Raw genomic sequence first — 18,153 nt, forward strand, 5'->3', positions numbered from 1 at the left:
CGCCCTCTCGCCTATGTTCATGAATGCACGAGTCAAAACCGCTGAACTCATCGCTGAGCTGGTGCCATCTTGCGATAGCGCAAGTGGTGCTGATGAAATACTTCGCCGGGCAGGAGTCCTCTGAGGCTTGGAGACGCCAGTCGACAACTCCGTTGCTTCAAGTTGAACTCGGCCATAATTCTTCAACACTTTTGAAAGGTAATTTCTTCTGGAACTGAGTTTTCGATTTTTTCACATTTGTAGCTATTTTGATCCTCCACAATTCCAAAGTCTATAAACAGTATTTTTAATCACTTTTACAACTTTTAAAATGGAGCATTTAATAGTCTAACTGGGGAAGGGTGGAACCACACGTCTACCCTCTGCACCATCTTGTCACAGTATCTGACACAGTTTATAGTAAATCACTGTTAAACCTTCACATTACTGTGAATGCTGACTCTCAGTTTCTGCCTCAATCTACCGTTCATCAACGTTAAACCTTCTCCCCCTGTTAACTTGGTGTTAAAGTATCAGCCTAAGTTTACCACACATCACCATTAAACCTTCTCCCCATTGGGAGACCGGTTTTACTGTATCTGCCACAGTTTATTGTACATCACTATTATACCTTCTCACTACTGTGAACTCGGTTTTACAGAGCCTGCCACTCTACTGTACATCACCAGTAAACCTTCTCCTCAATGTGAGCCTGGTGTTACTGTATCTGCCACAGTTTAGTGTACATCATCATTAAAAATTCTCCCCAATATGAAGCTGGTGTCACTTTATTTGCCAAAGGTTATCGTACAGGTCTGTTAAACATTTTCCCCACTATGAACCCGGTGTCACAGTAACTGCCTCAGTTTCCCAAACAACACCAATAAAGCTTTTTTTCCCCACTCTGAGCCCAGTATCAATGTATCTACGTAGTCTCCTCTACATCACCATTAACCTCCTCCCCACACTGAACCAGATTTCATAGTATCTGCCTCAGTTTATTGTACATCATTTTAAAACCTTCTTACTACTGTAAACCTGGAGTCACAGATTCTGCCTTATTCTACCATACTTCTCTGTTAAACCTTCTCAGTACTGTGAACACAGTGTCACAGTATCTGCCAAAGTCGTCGACTGTACATCACCGTTAATTATTCTCCCAACTGTGAACCTGGGGTCACAGTGTCTGATACAATTTATCGTACATTACTGTTAAACCCGCCAGATAAGCTTCAGATAACGAAAGAGGAGTTCTCGCATCTGCAGGAACTGGGGATCATTCGTCGCTCTGACAGCCCTGGGGCTCACCGCTCCACCTGGTCCCAAAAGCCTCCGATGGCTGGCACCCCTGCGGAGATTATTGACGGCTTAATAACATGACAGTATCTGACCGTTACCCCATCCCTCACATTCAGGACTTTATGGCCAATCTGCATGATATGAGAGTATTCTCCAAGGTCAATCTGGTGTGCGTGTATCATCAAATCCCATTGCACCCCGAGGACATCCCCAAAACGGCCATCATCACCCCCTTCGGTTTGTTCGAATTTTTATGCATGCCTTTCAGGCTCAAGAACACCGCCCAGACCTTCCAGCACCTCATGGATACAGTGCGCAGAGATTTGAAATTCGTGTTCATTTATCTGGATGACATTCTTGTTGCCAGCAGAGACTGGGCACAACACAAGTCTCACCTGCACACCCTCTTCTCCCGACTGGCCGAATTCAGCCTAATGATCAGCCCGGCCAAATACCAGTTTTGTGCAGAAGAACATTTGGATGGGATGAAACTAATCCAGAATCCATTGCACAAGATTGGAAAAATTAGATTGAGCGTCTTCAAATACTTGGAAGTTTTGACGTCAACAGACTTTGGAGTGGCCACATTTGCTAAGTTACACCATTTTTCTGATGTAAGTGAAGGTGGTTTTGATCCTGTCAGTTACTGAGTCCTGTGAAATAACCAAGTGCGAGTAGATGGTGGATTTGTAATGGGAAAAGCCAGAGTGGCTCCATTAAAGTCAGTCACCAGACCTTGAATGGAATTGACTGCTGCTACTATGGCGAGCAAAATGGACGCTATGTTAAGAAGAGAATTACAGATGGAGTTAGCAGATCCTGTGTTTTGGACTGATAGAACATCAGTGCTTAAATATATTAATAATGAAATCATGAGGTGTCATCTCTTTGTGATTAACAGAGAGAATGAAAACCTGGACAACAACAAATGGCAGATTTACCACAGGACAGAGTTTCACCTGATGAATTCCCATTTACATCCGTGGAAGTTGATTATATTGGTCCTTTGCAAGTAAAGTGAGGACGAAGTGTTGAAAAACGATATGGAGTTATTTTCACTTGTTTGACTATGAGAGCAATTCATATTGAAGCAGCATCATTGCTTGATACAGACTCTTTTATTAATGTTCTTTGGCGTTTTATTCCTAGACGTGGTCAAGTAAAAGAATTATGTTCTGATAATGGATCTAACTTTAAAGGAGCTGAGCGAGAATTATGAAAAGTTATTCAAAATGGGAATCAACATCAAATTCCTGATGCATTACTTCACAAAGAAGTTAATTGGATATTGAATCCACCCATAGTTATGGGTGTGGTACGGGTAAGGGTTAGTTGGTTGTGGAGAACGTTTATAAAGGTCTGTACTGGGCAGTACTGGGCAGCAATGCTTAATGTTGTAATGGATGCGGAAGCTCTGGGAAGGGGTAAGGGAGGGACTGGCCAGGAAGTCTGCAGATGCTGGGGCTGAGGGCAATGCACAAACATGCTGGGGAAACTCATGGATAGTTTTGTGAGGAGCAGGTCCTGCATCACGAGTCAAATTGAGTATTTCGAGGAGGTGTCAAAGGAAATCGATGAAGGTCAAGGTCTGTATGTGCTGCACGTGGATTTTAGTAAGGTGCTTGACAAGGTCCCCACGGTGGCCTCATTCAGAACGTCGGGAGGCATGGGATCCATGGAGCCTTGGCTGTGTGGATTCAGAATTGGCTTGTCTGCAGTAAACAGAGGGTAGTAGTGGATGGAACAATGACTAGTCGCGCTCCAAATGGATCTGCTCTGGGACCCCTGCTCTTTCTGATTTTTATGCATGATGATGGGAGTGGAAGGGTGGGTAGACAGTGTAGAAGGTTGTCATAGGTCATCCAGTTTGCAGAGAAGTGACAGATGGAGTTGAATCCTGTAAATCAGATGTACTTAAACAAGCAACTGGTACAGGTTAATTTCCAGAGTCATTTTCAAGGGCACGAATAAAAGTTATTCCAAAGAAGGTTGGAGACCCATTAAAATTAGCTTCATATAGACCAATATCATTATTGAATGCGGATTACAAGAACGTGAGGGCAGAGCACTAGGTTAATGGCAGGATTATGAACAGTGTGCAGGACTGAGATATATTTAGATCCTGCGCCATAAATCGCTCAAGGTTGCTGTGCAAATTGAGAGAGAGTTTAAGATGGTGTATTGTGTGCTGGCCTTCAGGAGTCAGGGGATTGAGTTCAAGAACTGAGAGGTAACGTTGCAGATGTACAGAATTCTCGTCAGACCACACTTGGAATATTGTGTGCATTCCTGGGGCAAGAATACCAGTGGACGTCTAAATAAGGTGAGATGAGGGAACTTTAGACAAGATGTGAGGGGCATATTTTATTCACACAGAATGTAGTGGGTGGCTGGAATACATTGCCAGGGATAGTACTGGAGGCTCATCCAAAAAAGGCATGAAAAAGATTTTAATATAGGGACAGGAATAAAAGAAAAATAGAAGGTACTGGTGAGAGGGAGGGAAGAGTAATATTGTTGTGGGGTAGGTTCAGATGGGTCAGCTGAAGGGACTCGACTGATCCATCCATGATTTGTCCAGCATCTTGCTGCCATGTCGTGGTGAACCAGGGTGTTGCCTGACGGAGACACGGTACTCTGAGCTCTGCAGATATAGATTGTGGTTTCCTCCATAACACACTTCCTCAGGTAAAGCAGAGGAAGGGAAAGGCCCTAGTGTGCAGGGGTAGGGAGGGGGGTGATGGGGGAAGAGTTGGGGCCCTCCAAAGTCATCGTGATCAGGCCTCGGAGACGGCATCTCTCTCACTCGTATTTCTCTTCCCAGAAGAAGGAGCGATCTCAGAGACAAGACAAGAGTCCAGAAGAACATTGCATCCCAGCTGAACAGAGGACGGACAACATCATGATGGCCTGAACCCCTCCCCTTCTCCCTCTGGCCCTGCCAACTCCATTCACCACCTCTTCCATATCCCTTCACCCACTTCCCCTCCCATTTCTCCCCTACCTCTCCTCCATTCCAACCCCCTCCCACTCACCTTCCCCTTCACCTACCCTCACACCTATGCCCTAAAATTAGCCCTCCTCCCTTCACCTCCCCTTCCCCTCTCCTTTCCCCCTCCCCTTTGCCTCCTACCCTTCCCCTCCTCCCCTTCCCCTCCCCTTCCCTTCCTATCCCTAACTTAGGGAAAGGAAGGATAGGGGAAGGGGGTAGGAGAAAGGGGGGTAGTGAGAGGGTAGGGGTAGGTAATGGGGTAGTGGTAGGGGGTGCAGGAATGGGGTAGGGTTAGGGGAAGGGGGTAGGTATAGAGGATAGGGGTAGGGTTTAGCTTAGTGTTGGGGAAGGTGGGTAGATTTAAGATAAGGGTCAGGGACGGGTAGAGGTACAGTTAGGTTTAGGGTTAGGAGATGTGGGCTCGGGTTAGGTCGAGGTTTAGGGTTAGGTTTAGAGTTCGGGGAAGTGGGCTTGTGTTAAGTTTAGGGGAAGGGGGTAGGAGTAGGAGGTAGAGGTGGGGTGTGAGTTGGGGTTAGGGAAAGGTGGGTAAGATTAGGGTTGGGTTTAGGGGACAGCGTAGGTATAGGGTTAGAGGACAGGGTGGAAATAAGAGTTAGGGTTGGGGATGTGGTGTAGTGTTTAAAGGTATCGGTAGTGTTAAGGTTAGGGTTTGTTTGGGGTTAGGGTTAGGTTGGGGAGGGGAGCGTGGGCGGCGAGCGGGGCACAGGAAATGTGGAGGTGATGAGGGAGGGGAATGGGCAGGGAAATGAGGAGGGGTACGGTGTAGAGGAAATGGGAGGTGAATGTAGGAAGGCACCCCTTCCCCCACATTATCCCTGCCTCCTCTCCTCCTTCCAGAGGAAGCCAGATCTCATTCGGGCCAGAAACTCCCTGTCGTTTCAGAGCCTCCGTTTCAGGAAGTCCCTTCGACGCTTGCCGCTGGACAGACATCTTGTCTCTTGATTCATTCTATACCGTTGATGTTAAATTTAAAAATGGTTTGGTCTTTTAAAGTTTGAACTGAAAAGGCTGGTCCAGATAGACAACACAGAAACAGGCCCTTCGGCCCCACTCTCCTGCTGGCTGTGCTGTTGTAATCAGTTCATATTCCTCACCACCTTTTCATTCTTAGCTCCCATCAAGCTCATGTTGCCTTGTCAATCTCACGGCCTGTGGGAAGAAGCTATTTCCCTCCCTGGCTTCTCTGCTTTTATTCCTCCATATCTCCTTCCTGATGGCAGGGGGACAAAGATGCTCTTTGCTGGATATCTGGGAGTCTATTTACAGAGCCCATCCCTGCAAAAAATTCAGGGGTCCCTTGCCTTGAGGTTCCACTCATGTTGCCTCTCCCTCAGCACTCTCTCGTCAGAACACAATTGCACCGTCCTTCCCCTCCTCTCCCAGGTCTCAGTATCCCCCTGACAATTCCAGTCAGCTGCCATGTCTACACCCTGCCCCACCTGCTATCGAATGCCCTGCATCCTCCTTCCCCATTGGTTTCCTCCTGTTATCAGGCATCAGAATGGACCCCACCCTGTTGAAACTACCCGTATTCTCACTGATCTCTCTGCGCCTCTGCCCTCCATCCAGGGGTCTTGGTTGTCTTGTGGTGATGGTGGAGAACAAAGTACCAACTCAAGGAGATGGGGAGCTGTAAGGAGACCCCCAGTTCCAGGAGACAGGGAGAACCACAGAGATGCCCAACTCTGTCAATCCGGTAGAACCCGGTCATCAGGTGCAAGGAGCTCTTGGTACTGCTGCAAGTGAGGCAGGTGTGGCCCATCCCCACACCTCCACCCTGTCAATTCCCAAAACACATTTCCTATTCATGTGGGGGTCCAAAATGGATAGAATCTGGAGGACCATGTACGTCGTCAATCAATGGGGGAATAACCCTAACCAGCATGGCTATTGTGTATGGCTGTGCTTGGAAACAAAGTGCAAGGGCACCAAAAGCCGCTATGTACTGAGGTTCTACCTGGCTCAGGTGTTGTGAAAGATTGGTCTGGCCCTGATGCCAAACAATGTCCCAGTCAGCAGGACTTTGCCCCATCACCTTCATGGGAATGGTTGCATAGACAAACACTATTGACCACAGGGCCATCAGGCAGTGGTCAGCATGGAATTCCTGCTGACACAGAGACTAGGACTTGATGAGATACTGTGGGGTGGTCCCCTGAGCAGAGCATCCAGAGACAGACATCCAGAACTGCTGGAAGACCATAATCTCAGTGAAAGATGCCCTTTGGTCTGCCTGAAACCCAGATAAGAGAAGCAAACACTAGAAGCCCAAAGCAAAGGGAGGAAGGTTTAGGGGCAATATCAGGGGTACTTGTTTTTACACAGAGTTGTGGGTGCCAGGAATGCCTTGCCAGGAGTGGTGATGAAGGCTGAAATATTAGCGGCATTTAAGGGCTTCTTGGACACATGAATGAAGGAAACATAGAAGATAGGAGCAGGAGTAGGTCATTCGACACTTTGAGCCTGCTCCGCCATTCAACAAGATCATGGCTGATCTTAAAGTTCAGTACCCCGTCCCCACCTTCTCTCCATAACCTTTAATACCCTAATACTGAAGAAATATATCTAATTCCCTCTTAAATATATTTAATGAACCTGCCTCTACTGCCCTCTGTGGCAATGAATTCTACAGATTCACCACTCTCTGGGTAAAGAAATTTCTCCTCATCTCGGTCCTAAATGGTTTGCCTATTATCCTCAAACCATGGCCCCGGGTCTGGATTTTCCCATCCTTGGAAACATCCCATCTGCATCCATTCTGTCCAGTACTGCCAGAATTTTATATGTCTCTATGAGATCCCCTCTCAATCTTCTAAACTCCAGCGAGTACAATCCCAATTTGCGCAATCTTTCCTCATAAGTCATTCCTGCCATTCCAGGTATCAGCCTGGTGAATCCCCTCTGCACTCCCTCCATTGCAAGAATGGAGGGTTATGAAGGAGGAAGGGTCAAGTTTTTATTTTGCTTGGAATTGATAGGTTAGCGCAACATCGAGGTCCGAAGGGCACAACTGTTCGACGTTAACCTGCTGGTCATTTAGCACATGGAGATGTGGGTGAGGGAACGCTGCCCACCGGCCTATTCCAGGTTGCTGAGAGATGCACTGAGGCTTGGCGCAGCCAACACGAGGGCATTGTGGGGAAGGACTCTAATCCTCCGGGTCTTGAGGGGTGGAGACTAAGGGGAACCCCTTCAACCACAGAGTGCAGGGAGTAACCACAAGGTGTCAAAGTGGTGGAATGATGTTAAACAGAGAACGTGTGCAGTGAAGGGAATATAGGCATGCAACACGAGGATGAGAAAAGACATGGAACAGTTGTCCTCTTGGTCAATAATTTTAGAATAAAGTTAATTTTGGTGTGAAAAAGAGAAAAGCCCGAACTCAGTCACCTTTGTTTCATGAGATACATTCTCCTATCCAGGAAAGCTCCTCTGTACCCGTTCAAATTTAACCCGAGGAAACTGTATTCATGGTGGAAACCTCTGCAAACACACAACGGGACCTACGCACAGAGAGACAAATGATACACGTGCAGTCCCTCCCAAAAGAGAAATAAATTCTGTTGAATCAATAGCAGAGTCATGGAGTCTTTGACTGAGCCGGTCATCCATCATTCTCCATTCTCACTGCTCGCAGGAAGAATCTGTTTCTGGGCCTGGTGCTACTGGCTCCGATATTCCTCGACCTCTTTCCTGATGAGAAGAGCTGCCAAATGCTGTGGGCACGTGGAAGGGATCCTCGACGACATTGACAATGAACCTGGTTTATCCCATTGATATTTGGGGTGGATGGGTTGGGGGGAGAGAGTCCCCATGATCCTATCTGCCACTCGTGGTCCTGCCGATCATTTTAAAAAAATATTTATAAACTTAAAACCACAACAAATTCACACAATTAATAATAATGCTTCAGTTGGACGTGAAGATCACGGTCCAGGCGGCTCTTCAGATGGTTTGGTTGAAGCTGTCAATGTTCTGGATGTCGCAGCCACACGTGGGGTTCAAACAGGCCAAGGACCAGTTCCACCTCCAAGAGATCACCGCTGATGACATCCATTACTCTTCCATGATGTTCTTGCTCATCAGGACATGGCAGCAAGGCTCATCGACTTCTGACATCAGCCTCCCGAGCAAGGCAAATAGGATGCCCTCAAGGAGCTCTTTACCCACACCTTCAGGCCACGCCTTCATCCTCCACCTCATTCTGTTCCTGCTCTCACTGTCGCATGGCCCATACAGTCATCCCAACATGACTCCCCTCATGCTATTTCTTTTCAGCTCTCACCAAACGCCCTGGACCCACTTTTCAGGAACTCTTCCCTCTTCCTCCCTATGTCATTGGTATTTCCATGTACCGCAACCTCTGGACCACTTTAAGATGTCTTGGACACCAGCAGCAACACCCCAGATACTGGCACCAGGGAGGCACCACCTGGAAAAGGTCTAGGGTCCTAGTCCAACAGTCTTTTTCCTGAGCATCCAGGCAGCAGAGAAATATCAATGGTTGCTCAAAGCAAAATCCTCATTGCGGTGCCCACCAACAAGTTGAGGCACAAAGTTTTGTGGGTCTTTTGGGTTACTGGTGCCAACATATTCCCCATCTCACCCTGTCCCTCCATCTACTGTACAATGTTGCCCAGAAAAAAAACTCTCCGCTTCATTGACGACCTGAACAACAAATGGCTTCTTAAATGGTAAAACACGCTGTTGAACACCACTGCCACTGACCACAAGCACCCCGCAACCCCTCAAAACTGGAAGACCCTTTGAATGACTTGTCTCTGCAATGAAGACAATGGCCTAGTGGAGCCTCGAGCAAAAGAGGCAAGGTCGCCGAGTCCCACACAGCTTCTGGTTCAATTCCCTCCTGGAAGCTGCCTCCCGCGACTCCCCATCTGAGTGTCAGATGCTCGCCTGCTCACCACAGAGAACCAGATGGCAGCAGAGACAGTCACACTCCAGCCACACCTCCCCAACATGTGATGGGTTAAATCTGCGGATGCCACTCACAGCGGACCGAAGAAGTGGTACATGGCAGACCGCACAGAGGCCGGGCCCGAAGGGCTGAGCCACTTGCAAGAACAGATCATGTCCTGTCCGAAAGTAACAGCCTCCCACTTGAATGACCCCGAGAAGAGCTTGGCACCATGGCCTGGGGCAAACTGTTCAACATCCTCAATGCTGGACAGCAGGAAAAAGCTTGGTTTACTGACGGCTCCGGCTGGTGGATGTGCAAAAAACAACGGTGTAAAGTTGGAGCGCTCCAGCCCACCACAGATAAAGTATTGACACAAGAGGGTGAGGTGGAGGGGAGAGCCAACTGTCCAAGCTGGCAGCTGTGGCACTGATCCGAAAAGGGACAACCAGGCGGGCCCAGGAGCCTCTTTTCCGATCAGTGCAACAGGATTTCTGGGCTGTGCCAAACAGCACGTCAGTGTGGATGGGTCGGCGTCAGGAGACAGGGAGGCAGATCCATGGCTGCCTGCTCTGAGGACAACAGCACTGGCAGATCTTCTGAGAGGTGGAACAACAAAAGAATAGTCAGGGTCCACCACGTGGATGGACACACCTCCAGGAAAACCGCTGAAGCTGACGCAATGCCACTGTGGACTGAGCTGCTCAAATATGCTCTGCCACTATTTTCCCCAAGCAGAGAGACCCCGGAGCCTTGACAGCATTGGTGCATCATAAATGTGGGCATATGGGGGCACTATGATGGACAGAGGATCTGGGGGTCTCATGATGTTGCAAGAACTGTGATGGCCAAATGCCCTATTTGTCAGCAATTAAAACCAAGGGCCACATTCGCTGGGGTTCAGGAGCTGGCCAAGTCTGATAAATTGACCATATCAGGCCTCTCCCTTGCCAAAATAAAAAGTGATATGTTCTCACGATGGTCAGCACATACTCGGATGTCCTGCCAGCGGGCCGACCAAGCACCATTTAAGCGTGCTCCATATGTGGAATACCCTATCGGGTAATGTCTGACCAGCAATGGGTGGTGATGCCAAGTATTTGGGGCCACCTGCATATCCCCTACCACCCACAGGCATCCAAGATCAATGAGTGAATGAATGACCTGTTCAAGGTATCGTATGTGAAAAGTTAATTGTCAAGTCTTCTATCCATGAGTGGGTGCAAGTGTATCGATTAATCCGCCGAGGTTGTGTCTGTGTGTGTCTTTTACGCCTCGTGCAACTTCACTACATGTGTCAATAAAAGACAACTGTGTTCAAATTCGCCACCCTTGGGAACCCTCGAATCAGTTTCACACACATAATAATTGGTGCAGTGAGCAGGGTCCTTCGAGTTCCGACTGAAAACAGCTGCAGTGGAGATGCTTTGGAATCGGGACAGGAAATCTAGTGCAGGCAGGGAGAACAAGATCTGCGGGTGGACTGACGAGAGTGCAGGGTTGGGGAGCTTGGCAAGCATGCTGGCGGACCACGGCAAACTGGTAGACTGGTCCAAGCTCCTGGATCCACATCTTGAGAAAATAGATCACCACGTGTTGTCCCACTTCAAGAAGTTGGGGTTCCCAAAATCTAAGGGGAATCAGAGGGTGCCTTTTGGCTGCCAGTGTTTCTCCTGAGAAACCAATGTGAGATCATAGAAAGGAAAGATTTGGAGAGGGCCCAGGAAAATAAGGAGATAACGGTGGTCCAGCAGTGCTGCTGTGCACTGCAGGAGGCAGCACAGACTCCCCCAACCTGAGCCACAGTTGTCGAGATGAGAGGGACAGAGGTAGCCAACAGGCATGCCAATCAAGGTCTGACTCCCCCCCACTCCCCCAGTGAGTGAGTTTGTACTGGCCATGGAGCGATTAGCTGAGGCCATTTGCCAGGATTCAGGCATTAAAGGTTTCAGAACAGGCCAGGAAGAGCATGAAATCAATTTATTTGCAGAAGTTGTTCTGATATATCTGACAGACCCAACACACTCATTGCCCAAGTTGTGCACCACCCTGGAGGACTATGGGGAGATCACTGGGTATAAGTTCTTTTGGGATATGTGCAAAATCATGTCACTTAGGAAGGGGGATTAGAGCCAATGTCAAGAAAATAGTCAACAAATGTGGAGGCAAAATGGGATCAAATATCTAGGAGTTAGAATAGATAACAACGAGTAATTTAGACCAGCTGAATTATTCTCCCCTTGCTTGGGGAAATTGAGGAGGATTTAAATGGTTGGATGTCCCTGCCCATTACACTAGTGGTGTCACAGAGAAGGGAGGTGTCACAGAGGGGGGAGATGATGACACAGAGGGGGTGATGATGTCACTGCATGGGGCAGCCATAGCTGAGTTGTGCCATGGCACAGCAACACGAGAAAGATGCATCTCCTGGAAGGGGATTCTGGCCCGCATGTCGGAGTAGAACACTGTCTCATCCCAGGGACCCTCTGATCAACAGGGTTGTGTTTGGAAGCACCCTGCACCCATGGGTGAGATAAAGAGCCTGTTACAGGCTCCCCGACTGGGACAGAGCCTCCTCTGGCACCATCCTTCACCCAGTGTGGGCAGAGAGAATGGAGGCTGCATTTAATTTCCCCTCTCCCCATCCTGAGTGCAGGGCACTTTATGAGGCAGCTGGGGGGACTTGGGAGGGGAGAACAATGGCATGTGAGGGAATACAGGGGTAGGGTCTGTAGGAGTGGAGGGGAGAACGAAGGAACGGGGTTGCACCACAGGCTAATGTCAAGGGAGATTGGATCAGAGGTAGGGGACATAGGGTTGAGCTGGGAGGATGGGGTGCGAGGGGACGGAAGGCACTGGGGAAACCATGGGGGTGGTGTTGGGTGGGGGATGAGATTGTGGTAGAGGAATCGGGGAAGGGGAGAGTGTGAGGTGTCTGAGGGAGAAGAGAAGTTGCGAGGGGGATGGAAGGTAGACCTTTCAACAGATATGGGACAGAGCTCCCCCTCCACCTGGAATGGGATCTGTCCACTGAAAGACAGGACTGCTCCTCCACCCACCCCCCCCCCCGGGTTACAAGATCCCTTCCACCCTTGCATACACCCCCACACCCCCCCAACCGGGATAGGATTCTTTCCCCCAGTGGACCTGGATCAAGGTGTTAGAAAGTGTTTCTGCTGCGGCGGACCCAGCAGAGTTGAGCGATGAAGCGTGGGGGTCTCTCCGCACCACCTGCTCCCTCAGGCGACGGGGTCTCGCTTGCATCATGGAAGATCACGGTGTTGCTGAGCTTCTGGGAATGTGGAGGGCTTCTGCTAAACCTGTGGTAGCGTTCAGAGTGGTTCATCTCCCCGGGACGTGCTGAAGGTCAAGGATGACCCGATCCTCTCAGGGAGGGAGGGTTGTAGACAAAGTGAACGTCTGCGGAACTGGCTTCAGTCTGAGGAGAGTGATCAAAGAGGGACCTGGGGTGGCAATATTTCTACTGAGAGGCTGGAACGAACCACCAGAGGATCAATTCTGACATTTAGGTGACCCTTGGAAGGGAGTTAGAGGGAGGGGTAGAGACTAACTTGGACAGCAAGGCTGGGTTGGGATAAATGACCTGTTGTGTACCCTCTGGGTGTGTAAATGCTGCTGCTTCTGCCCCAGAGGACATGGCAATAAGGTCACAACAGAGGTGGCCACACCGTGTCATGGACCCAACGTCTCCAAGGTGATGTCGTGCACAGATGATAAAATCATCGACAATGGATCTTTCGGTGTGGTGCACCAGGCAAGGCTGGTGGACTCCGGAGAGCTGATTGCCATCAAGAAGATCTTGTAGGACAAGAGATTCAAGGTGAGGGGCAGGAGCAGTTGTGTGGAAATGGAACACACTGATATTTAACTTTAGGCCTACAGCATGTTCACAGGCCCTTGCGACACATGACCCGTTTCACACAATTACACCCAATTGACAAACAACACCCCAAACACATTTTTGAAGGGTGGGTGGAAAGAGGAGCATCTGACAGAGACCAAGGCAGCCATGGGGTTTGGAAACAGAGAAAGTCACACAAACCAACAACAGTCTCCCCATCCCCACACACAACCCCCCACCCCACACACACACACACACACACACACACACACACACACATACACACACACACACACACACACACACACACACACACACACACACACACACACATACACACACACACACGCACACACACACACACACACACACACCCCTGGCAAATATCAGAGATTTTCTGCAAATTCATTGTTTAGTAGAAGCTGGGAAAACAATCATAAAAACTGAAATGATACTTCATTGAACCCCCTGACGAGTCCCCGCTCCAGCGACACGAAAAGTCCCCCCCAACGACTCTCGACGAGTCCCCCACTACGGCCTCCCTAGGAGTTCCCCACCTCTGACCACTTGACGAATCTCCTCCCCGCCTCCCCCCTCAACTTGGACAAGTCGTCCCTCAGGGCCCCGACCCATCGCCCAGCCTTGCTGATGTTCCTCTCTCGCCATAGAACCGCAAATTGCAGATCGTGCGAAAGTTGGATGACACCATCATCGTCCCTCTTCTCAACTTCTACTCCTCTGTAGTCAAGGTAAGATCCACATGCACCCACCCCACCCCCACTCTGATACATTTCATTTGCTGCTACCTTCCCCATTCCTTCAATCGATCTGTCTTGCTGCAGCCTCTCTGTTGCCTCCATCCTGCCCCTCTGACCAGTGCCGACTCCTTGATGCTGGCTGCCCTGCTCCTCACCCATTAACTCATGACCTCTTGCCATTTCAACTTCAGACCGCAGCAGCCGAGACCACAAGACAAGGTCGCCAAATTCGGCCACTCAGCCCCTCCAGTCTGTTTCCCCAAATCATTTCACGAATGTATTTTCCCCCATAACTCATTTCCCCAGAACCTTTTGGTGCCCTTCCCAATCAACACCTGCTCTGAATCGTCCCAACAACTCAGCCTCCACATGTACGACCCCAGCCAACACCTGGCTGCAAACATTTCTCATCTTGAAACGTCAATGGTTTTTCTCTCCCGGTGAATCCTTGCCTCACGAGGGAGGGCGGTCAGAGCTGCACATTTTGTGCAGTCTCACCAGAAGCCGAATAATCGGGCAGCGGATGGGTCCACTACGGCCTGTTGACGCTCTGCTCGCTGAGCCGTTGGATTCATGCCATGTTGTGTTGAACAGTGGGGGCATCAGGCCTACAGAGAGCAGGAGGGGCTGGCACTCCAGTTGGGAGAGGCACAGGGTGTTGAAGGGTAAATCAAGCTGACATGTTTGTATTGTGTCCAAGAGAAAGAGGAGGTTTATTTGAATCTGGGTCTGGACTATGTTCCCGAGACGGTTCACTGCATGGTCCAGCACTTAAACAAGGCCAAGCAGCCCATTCCCATGATCTACATCAAGGTGGTTGTGGGTCTGGGTGGTCAAGTTGTCCACTGGGGCAAGCTTGGATGGTGGGGTTGGAGGATATGAAGGAGTTTACTGGCTGAGTCTCGCTGGGGACTGGATATCGATGAAGGGAGCATGAGGGTCTCAATGGGTATTGGTGAGGAGAGAAAGGGTAGTGAGGGGAGAGGGGTGGAGAGGATGATGAGGATGGATGTTGATTGGCAGGGAGGGGCCCGTCACCCACCTCCCCTTACCCTCAGGATATAGACCCGGCCAGTGTGGAGGCAGAGTGGGTCATGTTATATCGTTGTGTTGCCAGATGTTCATGTACCAGCTGTAGCAGAGCATGGCCTACTTCCATCCTCAGGGGGTTTTCCATTGAGACATCAAGCCCCAGAAGATGCTGGTAGATTCCGAGATGGCCTTCTTATTGCTCCTTTATTTCGGCAGGTAGATCCACCCCTGTCTGTCCGTTCACCACCTCAATGCGGTCCTGATCCCTCTCCCCAACACGGCCTTGTCCCCTCCCCACCAGCTCTCACCCCTCCCCCACCAGCTCTCTCCCCTCCTCCCTCTCCCAACTTGCCCCTTCCACAGCTTAATAACTTATTCTAAATAAGATTGTGGGGGGCTTAGATGGAATGAACAGCCAGAAACCTTTCCTAAAGTGTCAGGTGCAAATCTCAGAGAGCATCCGCTTCAGGTGAGGGGAGATTTTTTTTATGCAGACAGTTGTGAGAGCTTTGAATGCGTCACCGGAGAAAGTGGTAGCGGTTGGTAGAATAGGTACATATAAAAGTCTCTGAGACGAGCATGTGGATGTAAGGGAACAGAATTTTTACATGATAGAGGAATTTGGGGATATGGCGAGAAGGCAGGGTAGGTCGAGTTTGGTCATAAATTAGATCAGCCATGATCGTATTGAATGGCGGAGTAGGCTCGATAGGCCATTTTTGTCCTACTCCTGTTCCCACTTCCTATGTTCCTATGGGTGTGGTACAGGTAAAGGTTGTGGAGAACATTTACAAAGGTCAGTACAGCCTTTATGGGCCAAAGGGCCTGTACAAGGCAGCAATGCTTTATGTTCTAATGGATGCGGAAGCTCAGGGAAGGGGTAAGGGAGGGACTGGCCAGGAAGTCTGCAGATTCTTGGGCCGAGAGCAATGCCCAAACATGCTGGGCAAACTCATGGATAGTTTTGTGAGGAGCAGGTCCTGCTTCACGAGTCAAATTGAGTTTTTCGAGGAGGTGTCAAAGGAAATAGATGAAGGTCAAGGTCTGTATGTGCTGCACGAGGATTTTAGTAAGGTGCTTGACAAGGTCCCCACGGAGGCCTCATTCACAATGTCTGGAGGCATGGGATCCATGGAGCCTTGGCTGTGTCGATTCAGAATTGGCTTGTCTGCAGTAAACAGAGGGTAGTAGTAGATGGAACAATGACTAGTGGCGCTCCAAAGGGATCTGCTCTGGGACCCCTGCTCTTTGTGATTTTTATGAATGATGATGGGAGTGGAAGGGTGGGTACGTCAGGGGATCACACAGAGGTAGAGAAGTTGTAGACAGTGTAGAAGGTTGTCATAGGTCATCCAGTTTGCAGAGAAGTGACAGATGGAGTTCAATCCTGTAAATCAGATGTACTTAAATAAGCAACTGGTCCAGGTTTATTTCCAGAGTAATTTTCAAGGGCACGAATAACAGTTATTCCAAAGAAGGTTGGAGCCCCATTAAAAGTAGCTTCATATAGACCAATATCTTCATTGAATGCGGATTACAAGAATGTGTAGGCAGAGCACTTGGTTAATGGCAGGATTATGAACAGTGTGCAGGACAGAGAAATATTTAGATCCTGCTCCATATATCACTCAAGGTTGCTGTGCAAATTGAGAGGGAGTTTAAGATGGTGTATTGTGTGCTGGCCTTCAGGAGTCAGGGGATTGAGTTCAAAAACCGAGAGGTATCGTTGCAGATGTATAAAATTCTCGTCAGACCACACTTGGAATATTGTGTGCATTCCTGGGGCGAGAATACCAGAGGACGTCTAAATAAGGTGAGCTGAGGGAAATTTAGGCAAGACGTGAGGGGTACATTTTATTCACACAGAATGTAGTGGGTGGCTGGAATGCATTGTCGGGGTAGTAGCGGAGGCTTGTCCAAAAAAGGCATGAAAAGGATTTTAATATGGACAGGAATTCAAGAAAAATGGAGAGTACTGGTGTGAGGGAGGGGAGGGTTCAGGGGTAGGGGGGATGATGGGGGAAGTGTTGGGACCCTCCAAAGTCATTGTGTTCAGGCCTCAGAGACAGTATCTCTATCACTCGTATTTCTCTTCCCAGGAGAAGGAGCGATCTCAGAGACAAGACACGAGTCCAGAAGAACCTCGCATCCCAGCTGATCAGAGGACGGACAACATCATGATGGCCTGAACCCCTCCCCGTCGTATCCCTCTGGCCCTGCCAACCCCATTCCCTGCCTCTTCCATGTCCCTTCACCCACTTCCCCTCTTCTCCTCTACCCCTCCTCCATCCCAACCCCCTCCCGCTCATCTTCCCCTTCCCCTGCCCTCACACCTATGCCCTAACCCCAGCCCTCTACTCTTCACCTCCCTCTTCCCCTCCGCCCTTCCCTTCCCCTTTCCCCCTCCCCTTCCCCTCCCCCATCCCCTCCCCTAACCCTCCCCCTTCCCCTCCCTTTCTCCTCCTCCCCTTCCCCTCCCCCTTCCCTTTCCCCTTCCTACCCCTAACCTAGGGGAAGGAGGGGGAGGGGAAGGGGGTAGGAGAAAGGGGGTAGTGGAAGGGGGTAAGGGTAGGGGTTGTGGTAAGGGGTAGGGTAGGGGGTAGTGGTAGGGGGTGCGGGGATGGGGAAGGGGTAGGAGGTAGGGTTAGGGGAAGTGGGTAGGTTGTAAGGGATAGGGTAGGGATAGTGGTAGGGGGTGCGGGTATGGGGAAGGGGTAGGGTTAGGGGAAGGGGGTAGGTTGTAAGGGATAGGGTAGGGGGTAGTTGTAGGGGGTGTGGGTATGGGGAAGGTGTAGGAGGTATGGTTAGGGGAAGGGGATAGTTGTAGGGGGTGCGGGTATGGGGAAGGGGTAGGAGGTAGGGTTAGGGGAAGGAGGTAGGTTGTAAGGGATAGGGATAGGGTTTAGTTTAGGGTTGGGTAAGTTGGGTAGAGTTAGGGTTAGTGTTAGGAGACATGGGGTAGGGTTATATCTTGGTTTATGGTTAGGTCTATAGTTCGGGGAAGTGGGCTGTGTTAGGTATAGGGGAAGGGGGTAGGAGCAGGGGGGTAGAGGAGGAGTGAGGTTTGGGGTTAGGGGATGGTGGGTAGCATTAGGGTTGGGGTTAGGGGGTGGCATAGGCATAGGAATAAAGTTAGGGTTAGTGGACGGGGTGGGGGTAGAGTTAGGGGACGTGGAGTGGTGGTAGGGGTATCGGTAGTGTTAAGGTTAGGTTTAGGATTTTGTTAGGGGTTAGGGTTAGGAGTAGGAGGAAGGGAAGGGGGAGGGGAATGGGGGAGGCGAGCGGGGGACGGGAA

General features: G+C 49.8%; 1 long non-coding RNA gene across 2 annotated transcripts; it reads left to right on the forward strand.

Moving 5' to 3' along the window:
- Positions 1 to 11,607: 11,607 nt before the first annotated feature.
- On the forward strand, positions 11,608 to 17,439 carry LOC138750371 (uncharacterized). Of its 2 annotated transcripts, XR_011349291.1 has the most exons (4): positions 11,608 to 11,734; positions 12,858 to 13,047; positions 13,737 to 13,817; positions 16,958 to 17,439. It is a non-coding gene; the product is annotated as an uncharacterized lncRNA (long non-coding RNA). The 2 variants fall into 2 exon arrangements; XR_011349290.1 differs by lacking the exon at positions 16,958 to 17,439 and having other exon boundaries at positions 13,737 to 16,003.
- The last annotated feature ends 714 nt before the right edge of the window (positions 17,440 to 18,153 follow it).

The sequence above is a fragment of the Narcine bancroftii genome, unplaced genomic scaffold, assembly GCF_036971445.1.
Source record: "Narcine bancroftii isolate sNarBan1 unplaced genomic scaffold, sNarBan1.hap1 Scaffold_125, whole genome shotgun sequence".
NCBI classification, from domain to species: domain Eukaryota; kingdom Metazoa; phylum Chordata; class Chondrichthyes; order Torpediniformes; family Narcinidae; genus Narcine; species Narcine bancroftii.